Raw genomic sequence first — 18,292 nt, forward strand, 5'->3', positions numbered from 1 at the left:
GCCTCCCTCACTCAAATTCAATTCAGGTGATATCATAACAGCACCTCCCTGATGTCTTGGTCTTCTTTGAGAATGAATGACCAACATCAAATGACCTGAAGTGTCTGAATAATCTTGATGAATCGATGTTTCCCCACACTTTGAAAAAAATTCCAGCCCTTTGTTATGAACGTCTTGACACTTACACACACGGGTTTGTATTTGAAGCTTTTCCAGACTGGTATCATGAAATGGGATAATATTTGTTTACCAAGTGCTTAATATAGTGTCTATCACGGAATAGGTGCTCTATGAATTCTTCCCTTTCATGAAAATGGGAGAGCTCACAGCTTGTGGGCATATATTTTAGTAACAGGTTAGAGCTTGGAAGTCCTTGAGTTCATCTCTCTCAATCTATAGATAGGGAAACTGAGGCCTAAGGAGATAAAGTAATTTGCCCAACACTACAGTCATTTGTCAGAGACAGGATTTGAACTCAGATCTTCCTGAACCTGTGTTCAGCTCCCTTATCCATCATGTCACACTGGCTCTTCTAGGGCAGCTAGGTGACACAGTTGATAGAGCACTGGTCTCTGAGTCAGGAGGACCAGAGTTCGAATCCAGTCCCAGACACTTGACTCTAGCTAGCTGTGTGACCCTGATTGTGTAATCCTGATTGCCTCACATCCAGGACCATTTTCAGGCATCCTGATCCAAATCTAGTCACTGGACCTAGATGGCTCCGGAGGTGAAAGTGAGGCTGGTGACTTAGCACAGCCCCCCTCACTCAAATCTAATTCATGAGCTTGTCTTGGCATCACCTCCCTGATGTCATGGTCTTCTTCAAAAATGAAGGTCAAATATTGTTCTTGGAGCACTGTGGCTCACTTCCAGGACACCTGAGGCATTAGAGGAGGGGGCTCCAAAAGAGAATTTCATAAACAAACCTTGCAAATATCAACCCTACCCATTTGGTAATAGCTAATAGACTGAGTTCCTTGACAGCAGAGATTGGTGAGTCCTTTTTTCGTTGTTTGCCTAGTGCTTAGCACAGTACACAAAGGGACTTCATAGTAATGGCATCATTTCCCTGATGTTGAGGTCTATGAGAATGAAGGACAAAACGGTATCAATCTAGCTAAATGTGGAGAGATTCCTCACCAAACTCTGAAGGGATGGCCAACAAATTAAGACTAGAAACCCTGGGAAGTAGGATAAATCAAGTCATTAAGATTACTGAGTTTTCTTTGCCTAAGAAATGCAGGTAAGTGGTGCAGGGGGTGGAGTTCTGGGTCTGGAGTCTGGAAGCAGTTTTGTTCAGTCATGTCTCACTCTTTGTGATCCCATTAGGTTTTCTTGGCAAAGGCACTAGAGTGGTTTTTACCACTTCCTTCTTCAGCTCATTTTACAGATGAGGAAACTGAGATAAACAAGTTAAATGATTTGCCCAGGGTCATATAGCTACTAAGTGATTAAGGTCAAATTTGAATTCAGGTCATCCTAACTCCAGATCTGGCTGCCCCACCTAACTGCCTTTGAAAGGCAAATAGTCTTCTTAATGGGGAGGGTAGTAGAAAAATGTGGAGCTCAGAACTTTGCAAAAGGGTGAATGTAGAAAACTATCTTTGCATGTAACTGGAAAACATATTAAAAAAAAGAAAAAGTATCATCTTCAAAGCTTGATTTACCCCCACCCCCTCATTCCTTAGGTTCCCCCCCCCCAGTCAGGAAGATCCCCAGTTTTGTCTGGGGGTGGCCTAAGCATAGAGCATATAGTCTTCCAATGATAACATGCTATCACTTTCTTTTTTTTTTTAGTTGTTTTTAGTTTTTAGTTTTTTGTAAGGCAAACAGGGTTAAGTGGCTTGCCCAAGGCCACACAGCTAGGTAATTTTAAGTGTCTGAGATCAGATTTGAACCCAGGTACTCCTAGCTCCAGGGCCGGTGCTTTATCCACTACACCACCTAGGCGCCCCTTATGCTATCACTTTCAACCCCTTTATATACCCTTCTTTGAAGGGTATATAAAGAGTGAGCCTGTCACCATGATTGTCTTTGGTCTAAGAGAAATGGTCAAATGACCTCCTTTTATTAATAATGTACTGGCCTTATTAAATTACCCAGGAGGAAAATAAAATAGACAAGGAGAAAGTTAATTGCCATCTCTGGATTGGTCTCAGTTTTATTATCTGTAAATCCAGTTAAGTCAACAAGCATTTATTAAGCACCTACTATGTACATGCAGAAAACCAGTCCCTGTTCTCACGGAGCTTATAGTCCAATGGAGGAGAAGCAAGCAAACAGTTATGTACAAACAAGATATAGAGAGGACAGGGGCAGTTAGGTGGAGCAGTGGATAGAGCACAGGCCCTGGAGGCAGGAGTACCTGAATTCAAATCCGACCTCAGACAACTTAATAATTACCTAGCTGTGTGGCCTTGGGCAAGCCGCTTAACCCCATTGCCTTGTAAAAACCTAAAAAAAAAAAAGATATAGAGAAGATAAATGGGAAATAATCTCAGAATCCAGGTGCTAATTGGGAAAGGTATCTTACAGATACCCCTCTTGAGGGGTACCAAGAGGCAGAAGTGAGGAAGACCTCCAGGCTCCCTTCCAGCTCAAAAATCTAAAGACCTAGTCACTCTGACAACATCACCATGGGGTTTCTCCCCAACCCTGCTCCCATATCTCATGCAATTATAAACTTCCAGTCTTCCCAAATCATAATCTCAGAGTTTAATATAACCTCAGTGATCACTTAGTCCAAACTATGCCAGAGCAATACTCCACTTAAGGACATGACAAGAAGTGGTCATCCAAGTTTTCTAGAAGACCCACAATGACAGGGAACTCACTCCTTTGTGAAGGGGTTTATTTCATTCAAGGTCAACTCTGATTAGTTTGTCCCTTGATTGAGTTGCAAATCTCCCTCTTGGAAGTGTCTCCCATTGCTCTTGGTTCTACTTTATGGGTCCAAACAAAGATTCCTCTTTGATAAGGCATGCTTTCAAATGCTAAAAGATGGTGATCACTCCCATCCTAAATCTTTTCTTTTTAAGTGACACTTCATGAGGTCATTGCATCAATTCTTGCTTGACAGGTGCTTCCATTTCCTCCTGATTGCCCTCTTATGGACATGTTTTAGTTCATCTAAATCATTCAAGTGACTACTGGAACTGGAAGAGGTCTTAGAGAACACCTTATTATGTCATCTTATAGATCGCCCCTCTTATCTTATAGATGACGAAAAACCTCTTTCAGAGTGAAGTATGCAGAACCCAAAGAATAATTTATTTTTAACATCAATATTATAAAAATGAATGATTTTTTTTAAAAAATGGACAACCCTCATTCCATACAGGAAGGATCTCTCAAATCAGAGGGTGAGGCCAAATTTCCTTTTAGTTATTCACTAATTCATAGGGTCCACCAGCTCAACAACCTTTAAGGGGAATGCGGGTTTCTGGTTTCTCCCCAACCTGCCTCCCACAGACAGCTAGGCAGCCCAAGTCTGGATTTGGGGGCTATCTTCTTTTCTGCTTACTCTTTCCTAAGCTTAGGCAAAGAATGGATCCCTTCCAATAAAAAAGCAACAATAATATCAATAACCACAGCTAGGTGATGCAGTTAATAGAGTGCCAGGCCTGGGCTCTGGAAGACCAGAGTTCAAATCTGACCTCAGACATCCACTAGCTGTGTGTCCCTGGGCAAGTCATCCAACCCTTTTTGTCTCAAGTTCTTCCTTTGTAAGATACACTCGAGAAGGAAATGGCAAAGTCATTCCAGTCAGATGGGGAAATTGAGGCTCAGAAAGGGGAAATGACTTGCTCAAAATCACAGCACTAAGCAACAAGGCTGGGATTTGATCTCAAAGTTTTACCCTTTAGACTCATTACTTTATTCAATATGCAACTAAGGGGTTCTTCCATTGAAGGAAATAAAGAGGAATCCAAAGTTTGACTTGTATTTATAACGGGAAAAGAAGATTGGGAAAGGTGTGTGTGGAGGGTCAATTCCTCTATCTTGTTTTTGAGCCTTCAAGTCAAGGACAATACTCTTTCCTTCCTTATCCATTAACCTGATGGGAACCCACTGACTGGTCTATCACTGGAGGTTATCAGGACCAAGGACACAGCTTGTTTGGACACAGAGTTGAGAACTAGGTCATGTGCACACCTCAATATGTTTGTATGTGTGTTGTGTGTGAGTGTGTGTGTGTGCGTGCACCCATCTACCCACACTCCTCACCATAGAGGTTCAGATCTTCCAACAGGCTGGCATATCCTCTGACCTCTACCCATTCATCCCTATTCTCACTTCTGATGGAAGGGTGTCTGACAGACAGCACCCAAGAAGACAGCACCCATCCTTCCCATACCTTCAGGCCTACACAGATAAAACAAACTACATGTATGCATACACAGACCCTCCCTCAGGTACACACAGACATTCACAGACACACACTAAGACACAAACAGACATACATAGACACAGACAAGCACAGTCATATGAGAACTTGGACAGATACACAAAGACATGCTCAGTCAAAAAGATAGAAATACACATAGACATACCTATAGACACAGACAGACATTCACTGACATGTAGAGGTTATTCAAGACAAGATAAATGGACAAAGGTAAGCACACAAAGATATATAAATATAGGTACATATGAACATAAGTAGAAATACACACATACAGATACACAGAAATACACAGACATGTGAGCATACCAAACCATGTATAGACATATGGTCAGAAATATTCAGACATGCACCTAGCCAGATATATAGAGATACAAAGATATGCATGAACACAGACATAAATTTGAAGACATATATACATAAACAAATATACCAGCAGACTTACAAAACATAGACAAGCATACATGTAGAAATATTCAGACATGTTCACACAATTGGGCATACAGACAGAGGTACACACATAGAAAGAATGGAAAGGCATGTTACAGACTCATAGAGACATAACTATAAACATAAACATGTAGAGACACAGATAGATGTCTGAAGATAAATATACAGATAGATATACCAACACATACAGGAACACAGAAATATACTAACATACAAAGATAAACACCATGCCCACAGACATACAAAAAGATGCAGGCAGAAATATTCAGACATGTACAGACACAGACAAACAGACACATAGACAAAGGCATTCACAGACAAAGGAACAGAAATACACAGAAACATGTTGCAGACATATACAGACATGCCTATAAACACATTCACAGACATATTGAGAGATACCCAGATATAAGGAAAGATGTATAAAGATACAGACACATAGATATACAGATATACATGAACAGACAGAAATATATACACATACACATATAAACATCCATACATATCCACACACATGCAAAAACATGTGCAAACATATAGACAGAAATATTCAGACATGCACAGGCACATGACAAATAGACACAAAGACAAATGTATGCATATATGGAAAGAAATAAAAAGCCATGCTGCAGACATATATAGATATCACAATAGACATAAACATGTAGAAACATGCACAGACAGATGTCTGAAGGCATAGACTTAGATAGAAATACCATATAGATGTATAATGTATACCATATACATATAGAAACATGTAGAAACACACAGATGTCTGAAGGCATAGATTCAGTCAGATAGAAATACCATATAGATGTATAACATAAACCATATACATGTAGGAACATGTAGAAAAACACACAGACATGTCTGAAGGCATAGACTCAGATAGAAATACCATGATAGAAGGGTGTCTAACAGACAGCCCAAGAAGCTAGCTCTGCACCCAAGAAATGTTTCCTCTGTTAAGTGGTCTGCAGGACAGATGCTCATACATGAGCATAGAAATATACAGATAAACACCATGCCACAGAATAGAAAAACATACACAAACATACAGGCAGAAATATTCAGACATGCACAGACACACACAAAAAGACAAAAGACAAAGGTATTCATCTATGGAAATAAATACAGAGACATGCTATAGATATCTACAGACATAACTATAGACATAAACATGTAGAGGCACAGACAGACAGATGGATATAGCAAGATATGCATAAATACAGAAATATAGAGATAAACAACCATGTGAACACACATATGCAGAAACATACAAATATGCATGCAGATATTGTCAGACATGCACAGAAAACCACAAACATCCAGACATAGACAAAGGCATACAAAGATATATGAGAAGAAAACTACAGTCATGGATACACACAGAGAGCTACACATTAATGCTCAGCCACATGCAGATGGAAGGACATGTACAAAAACACACACAATACACACACATGATGTGGAATAGGATATAATAACCATGCAGACAAATACTCAACCTGTCAGCCCAGTGAGATCTAACACTGTCATTCTGTCTCCTAAGAGAATGCTATGGGAAATGAGTAAGTGCCCCAGCACCAACTGAGGTCTCATCAAAAGCAGAACCCTCTAAGATGAAGCCTCCTTCAAACACTAGCCTTCCCTTGTAGAAGAATCCCTTTCATATTTGTGACAGCTGGATCATCCAGCCTTTGCTTAAACACTTCCCATAATGGGGAGTTCACTATCATCATGGCTAATACTTAAGTGCTACTTCAGAGTTTTAAAACACCATCTCATTTGATCTTCACAATAATTCTTTTTTTTTGGCAAGGTGATAGGGTTAGGTGACTTGCCCAAGGTCACACAGCTAGGTAATTATTAACTCAGGTCTTCCTGCCAGGGCAGGTGTTCTATTCACTGCACCACATAGATGTCCCACACAATAATTCTTTAAGAGTTGGGAACTCTGGGCAGTGAGGTGGCATGGTGGGTAGAGCACCAGCCCTGGAGTCAGGAGGATCTGTGTTCAAATCCAACCTCAGACACTTAATAATTACCTAGCTGTGTGACCTTGAGCAAGTCACTTAATCCCATTGCCTTGCAAAAAAACCCCTAAACAATAACCAAAAAAAAAAAAAAAGAGTTGAGAACTCAAGTCCTGCTATGTTCATTTTTAAATTTAAAAATTTTTCATTTAAAAATGAAGAAACTGAGGTTCAGAGAGGTTAAAATGCTGGGCCTCACAAGTAGCAAATATTGGGGGAAGGATCTGAATGGAGCCTTTCCTAACTTCCTATTCTGTTGCCAGATAGCTCTCATTCCTTGTAATAACAATAATAAAAATAATGACAGCATTTATATAGTACTAAAGTTTGCAAAGCAATTTACTTATGTGATCCCATCTGAGATTTATAAGCTGGAAATTTGCCTTCCCCCAACCACCCCACATCACTTTCGTTTTTGTTTTTGTTTTTTTAGATTTTTGCAAGGCAAATGGTGGTTAAGTGGCTTACCCAAGGCCACATAGCTAGGTAATTATTAAGTGTCTGAGACTGGATTTGAACCCAGGTACTCCTGACTCCAAGGCTGGTGCTCTATCCATTATGCCACCTAGCCGCCCCCCCACATCACTTTCAGTTCTGCCTTCTGCAGCCCCATGGAACAGAGTGAACCCCTAGGGAAGTCTTTTATAAAAATGAAATGGGAAAAATAGATAGGAAAAAATGAGTACAAACTGATGGATGGGCAATAATTATGACTCTGCAGCCGGGAGGTGGATGTCCCACACATCCACAGTACTTACTGGCTATAGAAAGAAAGAACAGAGTAGGTATTTTCTCACACACAGTCCAGGGAGCTGGGCAGCTGATGGGGCTAAGACCAGTCGCTCATTTGAGTCTCTAGAGCACCCTCTGTCTGTAAAGCTTGGGATTGTCAGGTCATCAGGGAACTGTCCATCTTCCCTATCAAGCATCAACCCCTGCCATTACCCCCCAGGCTCAAGTATGGGATTAGGGAACCCTGGCAACTTTCCTATGGGGGAGCACTGGCTGGGAGGGCCCTTTGCAACCCATTGGCCCTGTCTTCTCATGGGAATGAAGGAGGAAAGAAAGGTTCAGATTTGAAACCATAGAATCTTAGAACTGGAAGAGACCCCAGGGACCATCTCTCACCATCAGTCAGGAAGTATTTATTGTTTACTGTTCGCCAGGAACTTAGTTTTCCTAGATCTTTGTGTTAGATCCCGGGGGTACAAAGAATTGTTCTTATCCTCAAAGAGCTTACACTTGAATGAGAGAAATAGCATATAAATTAATAGACATTAATTAATTACTAATAACTGAATAATTACTGATTAATGGGTGTATTTAAAGAAACAAAGCTTAGAGGAGATGGCATTGGTATTTGGGGGAGACTCTAACATCTTCATTTTACAAGTCAACAAACATCAAGAAAATTAGTATGGGGGTGGCTAGGTGGTGCAGTGGATAGAGCACCAGCCCTGGAGTCAGGAGTACCTGAATTCAAATCTGGTCTCAGACACTTAATAATTACCTAGCTGTGTGGCCTTGGGCAAGTCACTTAACCCCATCACCTTATTAAAAAAAAAGAAGAAGAAAATTAGTATGGCTGATAGACAAGCGGTCTGTCCAAGGTCATGCAAATACAAATAATGTTCATCAAGTGTTTTTCCTCTGTTAAGGTTTCCAATTTCTCCTGTCCCTATCCTGTTTGCAAAAGTTGTTTGCGTGTCATCTCCCTCTTAGACTTGAGAGCAAGGACCACATTTTGCCTTTCTTTACATTCTAAGGACTTGGCACAATGCCTAGACCATTGTAGATACTTAATGAAGGCTTCTTGCTTGACTCATTGATTATTAATTGCTTAATGTGAATAGCATTATGCATAGCAGAGGAGCTAGTATAAAGTTTAACCAAGACATGGTCTCCGACTGTAAGAGTCTCATGAGGGGATGAGTCACAAACATTTCAAACATCAGGAATGGCACTGGTATGGGAAAACGCTCCATGGACACAGATTTTGGGATCACTGAGAATTATCGTGGCTGAAGAAATTGATGCCCAGGAGCCAATCACCACTCACACTCTCAACCCGTGGCTATTGAAACACTCTCCTAATTTGGGCTCCTTGCTACCTCCACTCTCTCCCCTCTCCCCTCCATCCTCCAGAGTTGCCAAGATATTTCTAAAGCCCAGGTCTGATTTTGATATTTCCCTCCTCAAGAATCTTCAAAGGCTTCCTGTTGCCTCCAGGATAAGTTACAGACTATCTGCCTGCCATTTATAGCCCTTTTACAATATGATGTTACCTTGTCTTCCTAGACTGATTTCCCATTACTCCCCTCCACATACTTAACAATCTAAAGGTTTACAAATTATAAAAGAAGCTTGTTTTCTGATACAAAATATATTAATTCTCGATGCTTCCTTATTCCTCCCTAAGGGTATCATAGTTGATCATCACACAATGTTGTGTGATAAGGCACAATAATAAGGAAACTGAACACTTTATACTATAACCAAGCTTGGTCACAAAGGAGAGTTGAGAAAAAAACACTTTCACTTCTTGAAGAAATGCTAGAATATGGGGGTGGAATACTGTCTGCACTTTTAGACAAGAGTTAATGTGTTACTTAGTTTTACTAAGCTACTTCTCTTTCACTCTCTCTCTCTCTCTCCTTCCTTCTTTCTCCCTCCCTTTACCTCTCTCTGCTCTTCTCTCTCCTCCTCCTCCCTCTCTATCCCTCTCTTACTGTCTTTCTTCTCTCTCTCTCTCTTTAATTTCTTTCTTTTCCTCTATCTCACACTCTCCTTCCCTCTCTCCCTGCAAAAATAGAGCTGAACACAATCTCTAGATCTCAGATCCTAAATGATTTTATCTCTCTAGGTTTCTGTTTCATTTTCAGTAAAAGGAGAGGGCTGGATTTTAGATGACCTCTAATGCCCCTTCCATTTCTAAACTTAACCTAGCCTCAAAATCTCTTCCACTTGTTCACCTCAACCACTGAGTAGCAGGAAGACAGGCCAACCAGCAACACTCTGCTTCTATTGAGGGAAGCCTGGACTTTTTCCTTCTGCCCAGTTCCCACAAGGCACAAGTTTTGACTATTGCTAGCTGAATGTTCATCCCATATCCCTACCTTTGATGCAGATATTCCAGAGTCCCTCTAACTCTTTTATTTTATTTTTTTGTTTTTGTAGTTTTTGCAAGGCAATGGGGTTAAGTGGCTTGCCCAAGGCCACACAGCTAGGTAATTATTAAGTGTCTGAGGTCGGATTTGAACTCAGGTGCTCCTGACTCCAGGGCCGTGCTCTATCCATTGCACCACCTAGCCGCTAGCCACCTCAAGTTCCTCTAACTCTTGAACTCATCATCTTGGCAGGGAATTGTCTGCTGGCCATTACTTCCCAAGTTCCCCCAGTCCTTTTTGCTCAGGAGCAACTTGTATTTCTCACCTGCCTTGAATTTGAACATCATCACAAACCCTTCTTTATGTGTTGTCTCTTTTTTAAAATGAAATTCTGCTGGTACTTGCCCCTTATGTTGTATAGAGAGACCTCATTTCTAGAGGTTGATAAAATATCTTTTGGGTATGCTACCTGATGGTCAAGAGAATAAAAGTGAGCATTAGCACAGGTTTACATGGCAGAGTAAGTAAGCATTGGTCACTTATTTTCTCTGCACTTTAGATGCTGGGATTTGCCCCCTGAAACTTCCAATGTATATATTCCCAGAGCTTTCTTCAAAAGACATATCCCAATATTTGTTTTAAAATGGTTCCTTTTGGGCAATTACAGTGGATAGTGCACTGGCCCTGGAGTCAGAAGGAACCGAGTTCAAATCCGACCTCAGACACTTAATAATAAATATCTAGCTGTGTGGCCCTGGGTAAGTCACTTAACCTCATTGCCTTGCAAAAACAACAAAAAATTGGTTCCCTTTGTGACCATGTCAGAGAAACTGATAAAATCAGATGTTTGGAATAAAAACTCTGAAAAAAGTCAAATAATTTTTCACTATGGAAACAAAAACCTGATTTTTACCCTTGCTCCCCTGCCTTGAATCACTTATTCTACACTCAATTTGTATATCACAGAATGTGACCATTGAAGCCCTTTATAAAATGGATCCCTTCCTATAACAAATCACCAAATGGTCATAGATCCTCTACTTAATGACTTCCTGTGAGAGGAAACCTGCAGAGACAGCCCACTGCACCCTGAAAATCAACCCTGCCTTTGTCAATCTACAACTTCCATCCACTAGGGCTAGATCTGTCCTTGGGGGCCAAACAGAAAAAGTATAATACTCTAGTACTCTTACTTCAGGGGAAGCGTGAAAAGAGAAGATCCCCAAATTCTGTCATTTCTTAAGATTCCACAATGCTAGAATGCTCTGGGCTTCTCTCTTAGCCAGCTCAGGGAGAGCTTCCACTTCTGAAAGACACTGACAACAGAGGATTGGCTGCTGCTAGGGGAGTCTCTTGGCCTTGAAGTGGTTTCACTTCCTCCTGATATCAGCAAAGCATCAGAGAGAACTATCATCATCACTGGGCAACCCCAGCATGGGGTATGTGGCAACCATTTCCTATCAATCAGGCCATGGGGTGGAATGATTCTGGTAAAGGCAAGTGAGAAGGATGATTTGCAAAGCATACCCTCACCATAGTAAACATAATGGCTCAACTCAAGTCGGCCATCGCTTGGATGACTGGTGTGGTCCTCTTTGACACCAAAGGATCAGTAGTAGTAGTATTAGGGGTACAGCTATGGTCTGAATCTTTGGAAGAAACATAAGCATGCATTGAATATACAGACTCCTTGAAATATCTGGGGATTTTCAAAGGATAAATCTGGAGGGTGTTGGTACTCCTGAGGCATTCCCCACCCTGATTCCTTGGAGAATTGGATATCTGGCTTTTCTGAGCTGTCTTCCTGGCAATTAGGGATGGAAAATTTTTCCCTGGGTATTGGCCTCAGGACCAAACAAATCATTTAGGTACAGCTAAGGAAGAGAAAGTGTCCCTGCTTGCCTTCCCAAAATCCCCATGATATTGGAGTTGAGATTCAGAGGATAAAGATTCAAATCCTACTCTTATACTTACTACCTGCATGACCTTGGACAAATCAACCTGCTTCTCTGGGTTCCAAATAATGGGTAGCTGAGTGGCACAATGGATAGAGTACTGCCTTGGAGTCAGGAGGTTGGAAATTCAAATCCAATCTCAGACAATTGACACTTACTAGTTGTATCACCTTAGGCAAGTCACTTAACCCTGACTGCCTTCCATCCAGGGCCATCTCCAGTTGTCTTGATCCTTATCTGACCACTGGACCAAGGTGGCTCTGGAGAAGAAAGTGAGGCTGGTGACTTAGTACAGTGCCCCCTCACTCAAATTCAATTCATGTGCTTGTCATGGCATCACCTCCCTGATGTCATGGTCTTCTTTGAGAAGGACAAACATCATCTTGCTATAAAATAAAAAGATTGGACTGGTGGATCTCAAAAGTCGCTTGCATCTCTAAATCTATGATTCTAACAACTTGTGTTCAGCACCAAGCCTAGCTCTTCTCACTGTCCCATTCTGGGCAGGCCACTCTGTGGAAAACAGAATGAACTGATGTCAACTTAGAACTTGTCATTCATGCCCAGGAGTAGAATGACAGTGCCTCTTGCCAGCTCAAACCTCGTGTGGTCTGGGAAGTTACTTAATCACCTGTTTCCTGAAAAGCAAGATCTTCCCTCCAAAGGTTTCCCTTCTTTCCACTGGCTGGTTGACATTTACGGGTGTGTGCTGTCTGAGGCCCAGATGGGTGTGGCTAAGCCTCCAGGATTTCTAAGAAAAAAAAGTCCATAGAGATGATGGGCAAAGTCTAAAATTTCAGGAATCTTATATAAGGGCGCAAGGGAAGGTTGAAGAGGTCGTCTTTGCCCTTCTTGCCTCTAGACAACCTCTCTCTTGAGCCATTGGAGGAATTCAATTCAATAAGACCAATATTTATTGAATGTGTAGTCTGGACACTTGGAGAAGGCAGCATGGAGCAAGGACTAGTGGGCTGGGTTCAAGTCCAGTCTCAGACACCTAAGAGCTTTCTGACCCTGTAAATCACTTTACTTCAAAGTGCCCTAGGAAATATTCTGATCTTATTTAACAGATGAGTTGTTAATGTAGAGAGGGAATTTCTACATTGTCAGTCAACCATCATTTAATAAGTGCCTACTGTGTAGCCAACGGGCTTGCTGCTAAGCACTCTGAAATTGCAGATCCAGTTCTTTCTCCCCCCCTTGCTTCCCACCACACACACACACACACACACACACACACACACACACACACACACACACAGAGGCAGGTGCCAAGAAAGCCAAAGGCAAAACTCAAACTTTCTGAACTCAGGGAGCTTGTATTCTTCAGGGAAGATAGACTAGGTACCCAGATAAGTGAATGTAAAGTCAGGAACAAACAGATATAAGTGTTTGAGGATAAAGAGAACACTGACTACTGGAGAGACCAGGAGAGGCCCTAACCTGGGAGTGGTACCTCAACCATCATAGACCAATGAGGAGGGACTACATTTTGGACATGGGCAGAGATGGCAGATCAAGCAATTATCTCTTCCACATTGAAGAGGTTAAGGGTGCAGCACCCCCATGATCTGGAAAATCCATGGAATAATTTTTGATCTCCTTTTATACTTGAGAAGTCTGAATTATTATGGTATTTGAAGATAAAAATATTTTATATTATATAGTACTATACATAATATTTGTCTGAGTTTGAAACTTTTTCTGTGTTATCTTCTGCCTGTCTCATGTCATCTGCAGCTTCCACAAAACGCTTCAAAAATTCTCATTTAATTTCTTATGCTAGCCCACAATATATTGAAGTAGTGTTGGGGAAAGTTGTAATATGGAAGGAATAACTATATAGAAAATGACTGATGAAATGGAGAGGAGGGGAAGGGGAACAATGAGAAATAAGATGTAAGAGTCAGGTGGGAGTCAGATTATACAGGACTCTAAAATGCCAGAATGTATGTTATGTTGATCCTCTGCCTTTACTCTGCCATCTGGGCTCCAATCCCCTGCTTAATGGTATATTTATTATTCAAGCAATAAATAGTCATGAAAAATTTCTGAGTAGGAGAGGAATATGATTAGGTGAAATAAGGCCAAAATATTGGCCCTTTTCAGAACATTGTCTTAGAAAGGTCCTTCATTGCTAAGCCTTCTAGTGTCTAATAATCCTGGGAGTCAGAGTTCTTCCTAATATCTTCTGAATAGCATAGTCACTCTTACTTTATTTTTAAGCTTATGATCTCTCACATTGGAACACTACAAAATTACAACTATGACCGTTAGTTAGAAGTCAAATAAATATTCTTCACCATGAACACATTGTCTGTGGGAATTTGAGGAAGTCACTTCTGGACTTCAGTTTTGTCAGCTACACAATGGGATAGCTGGACTTGATGGTCTCAAAGATCCCTTCTGGCTCTAATCATAATAATTATTGAATTATCTCCAATTTATCCAGGATAGATGGATGGATGGGTGGATGGACAGACAGATGGACAGACGGATGGACAGATGGATGGACGGATGGATGGATAAAGGTAAGATAAATAGGACAGATGAATAGGTAGAGATAGATCAAGAGAGATATCAGTATAGGAAGTCCAGATAGATAACTAGAGAGAGAGAGAGGTATAGATTCTATAGGTATTGTTTGTTCATAGTTCTTTGAATGTTGTCTTTTATACTGTCATTAGCCTTTGGATTATTATTTTATTTAATCCTGATAGCAACCCTCTGAGGTAGGTGCTGTGATTATCCCCTTTGACCACATGAGGAAACTGAGGGAAGCAGAGGTTAAGTGAATGGCCCAGAATCACATAGCTAGGAACTATCTGGAGCCAAATTTGAACATAGAAGTTCCTAAATTCAGTCCCAATGTGTCACTTGGCTGCCCCTATAAATACTGACTCAATCTATGATCCCAGAATCTTAGCTGAGAAACATCATAGTATAGTAAGATGCAGGGCAGTGATATATAACTGCAAAGAAGCTTCAAGATCACTGCCAACTCCTTCACTTGGTAGAGAAAGAAACTGAGGCACAGAAAGTGAAAGATAACTTGTCAAATGTCACAGTTAGTGGTAGATCACAGAAGGGTCTTTAAGTACAATCACTTCTATGCCTAGAAACCATGCACTGTGTGAATTTAAGATGTCTAAGTATCAATTTTTCTAGCCCCAATGTTACTGTGACATCTTCCAGTATCCATGCCAGCCAGCCTGGCCAAGAGGATCTATTCAGAGTCACAGGTCAATGAATTCTATCACAACCAAAGTCCTTTGTTGCTTCTAAAGAAAATAGGAGATGTGGCCCACAGTGGAAGGATGGTTTCTCCCCCAAGACAGTGTTGATGATTGTACAGCTCCTATCCAGAGAGGGAGACACCATCCAGGGCATCTAGGAATCTGGGATTTGAAACTGACTTTTCTTGAGGTGAATAGACCCAGAGAATATGAGAAGGCATCTTTAAGGTTTATTTTGGAGCCAATGCCATCAGTTTACATAGAAATAGAGGCCCAGAGGGTGGAGTGGGGATGAGACTTGTCCTACAGAGCAACAAAGAAAGCTAGAATTAGTAGCTGAGTCACAGCCCAGACATCTTTTAATATTCTATAGTATATTCAGCTAGTGTGGCACTGAACTTGGGAAAATAGCTTCTATTCCAATCCAGGTTTAATTCCTAACAGATACTGAATGGGGATGAGTTGGGAACATTCCAATCTTTACCTAGATGATGAGATTAATTGGACAGGATTTAGAAACCAGGGGCAACCAGGTGATGCAGTGGAAAGAGACAGAAGGACCGGAGTTCAAATCTAGTCTAAGACACTAGTTGTGTGACCCTGAGCAAGTCATTTAACCTGTCTGCCTCAGTCTTCTGAAATCTAAACTAGGAATAACAGCTATATCCCAGGATTGTTGGGAGGACCAAATGAGCTAATACTTGTAGTAAGTGCTTAATAAATATTAATTCCCTTCTCTTATTATTCTCTCTTTTCCTATCCCAGAATCTCCTCATTGGAAAGAACCCCCAGAAGACAATAAATCTGTTGCCTACCTGAACAAAAATATCTTCTACTAGATACCCAAACTCTTCCTCAATATTTTGTTTTTTAGGGGTTTTTTTGCAAGGCAATGGGGTTAAGTGACTTGCCCAAGGCCACACAGCTAGGTCATTATTAAGTGTCTAAGGCCGGATTTGAACTCAGGTACTCCTGACTCCAGGGCCAGTGCTCTATTCACTGTGCCACCTAGCCACCCCCTCAATATTTTTCATTGAGGAAAAGGGATAAAAATTCCACATATATAAAATATTCATAGCAGCTCTTTTTGTAGCAGCAAAGAATTGGAAATTGAAGGGATGCCCATCAATTGGGGAATGACTGAACAAACTGTAGTATATAAATGTGATGAAACATTATGTTCTATAAGAAATCATAAGGAACAGGATTACAGAAAAGCCTGGAAAGATTTACATGAATTGATGAAGAGCATGAACTTACATGCTGAGTGATATGAGCAGAACCAGAAGACTAACTAATAACCACAAACAACAACTTGGGGTGATGATCCACCATGATGGACTTGTTCGTTTCAGCAGTACAATGATCAAAGACAATTTGAGGGGGGCCTCTTGATTGAAAATACCATCCATATCTAGAGAGGGAGCTTTGGAATTTAAATGAAGACCGAAGCTTATTTATTATCTTCAATTTTTAAAAGTTGCCTTATGTATTATGCAATTTTGTTAGCTCTGTTTTCTTTCTTCTGTTTGGATCTGATTCTTTTCTCACAACCCATTCAATTTTAATCTATGTTTAGTATGTTTACAAATGTTGAGTCTATTTTGGATTGCCTTCCGGTCGGGGAGAGGGGGGAAAAAGAAAAACAGTAAAACTCAAAGCCTTGTAAAAAAAAATGATTGGTAAAAAAGTTGGAAAAATAAAATATTTATTAAAAATATTTTTCATTGAGGAGAAATCTCTTAGCTCTCAAGAAAACACATGTCAGTTTACAACCTTCATGGTCCATCTCATGTCCCACCTCATCCTTGAACCACTTCTTTATCCACTCCAGCTGCATGGAACTGCCTCTGTACTGCTATTATACTATTAGCCACTCTCACACACACATTCTGCTGTCAATATGAATGGCAGATAATTCACAACTGAAAAGTCCCTAGCCTTCAATTAAGAGACCTTCAGGACAGCAATGGATAGAGCACTGGTTTTGGAGTTAGGAGAACAGGAGTTTGAATCCAACCTCAAATACTAGCTGTGAGACTTTGGGCAAGTTATTTCCAAAGTCATCTCCAATTGCCCTGATTCATATCTGACCACTGGACCCAGATGATTCTGGAGGAGAAAATGAGGCTGATGACTTAGCACAGTTCCCCCCGCCCCACCCCAGCCACACACACACTCAAATATAATTCTATGCTTGTCATGGCATCACTTCCCTGAAGTTGTGGACTTCTTTGGAAATGAAGGACAAACATTAGCAGTGAAAGGAACTCACTCCCTTTGAGGGTAACTTATTTCACTTTTGGACAATTCTAATTGCTAAAAAAAAGAAAAGCTTCCTGACATCAACCCCCCAAAAAAGGCACCCCTTGGTAATCTCCATTCACTTGGTCTAACCCTTTTCCATGTAATAATCCTTCAAATATCTGAAGATAAAATGATCAACTTTCTTTACCCCACACCCCAGTCTTCTCTTCTCTAAACACCCTCAGTTCCTTCAAATGGTCGTCACATACAATACACTTCTCTTCTTCCTCTTTGACTTAATTCCTTTGAATGCTCCTCAGGTTATCAATAGCCTCTGTACAACTTAACCTCGACACATCCAAGTACCCAATCTGGCCCATTGTTTCAAGAGGCATTTTACCGAATGGGTCCAAAGCAAGGCTCTCACTTTCCTTAGCCTGGACACAGCCAAGCAACCAATCTGTCTTATAGCTTTAGGAGGACACATTGCTGACAATGTCTGTATCTTAGATGGTGCTTGGAGCAATACAAGATACATCTTTAACATTCACTAAATATTTTTTCATGAATGCATTACATTTTTGCTCTTTTCTGCAGAAAGGGAGGACAACATAGACCAGGTTCCTGGACGTAGACTGGAGATAGAAGATGAGTCTGATTTCTTAAGAATTAGCCCTACCTGCTCTGGTGGAAATTATCCTATCTCCGTCTTGTTGTTCATTCTCTTCTCCACTCCCTCCGTGGAAAAACCCCTCTACAGCTCTATAATCTCCATTCCTCTGGCCAAGAATTGGCTCTGTACCCAAACACTCCGAGAAAGAGTCTAGGAGAGAAAGTCTTGCTCCTGCAAGAACTA

At 40.9% G+C, this 18,292-nt stretch overlaps 1 protein-coding gene across 3 annotated transcripts in view; it reads right to left on the reverse strand.

Annotated features, from left to right (window-relative positions):
- Window positions 1-18,292, reverse strand: part of TP73 (tumor protein p73) — a 174,176-nt gene that overhangs the window by 103,409 nt on the left and 52,475 nt on the right. The window contains exon 1 of one of the 3 annotated variants that reach the window (XM_074218654.1): window positions 18,116-18,279. The exons of the other annotated variants lie outside the window; for them this stretch is intronic. The gene's annotated coding sequence lies outside the window, so the exon portion shown is untranslated. Of the gene's footprint in view, window positions 1-18,115; window positions 18,280-18,292 lie in introns of those variants that run through there. 3 annotated transcript variants of the gene reach the window in all.

Source organism: Macrotis lagotis, chromosome 1, assembly GCF_037893015.1.
Source record: "Macrotis lagotis isolate mMagLag1 chromosome 1, bilby.v1.9.chrom.fasta, whole genome shotgun sequence".
Lineage (NCBI taxonomy): Eukaryota > Metazoa > Chordata > Mammalia > Peramelemorphia > Peramelidae > Macrotis > Macrotis lagotis.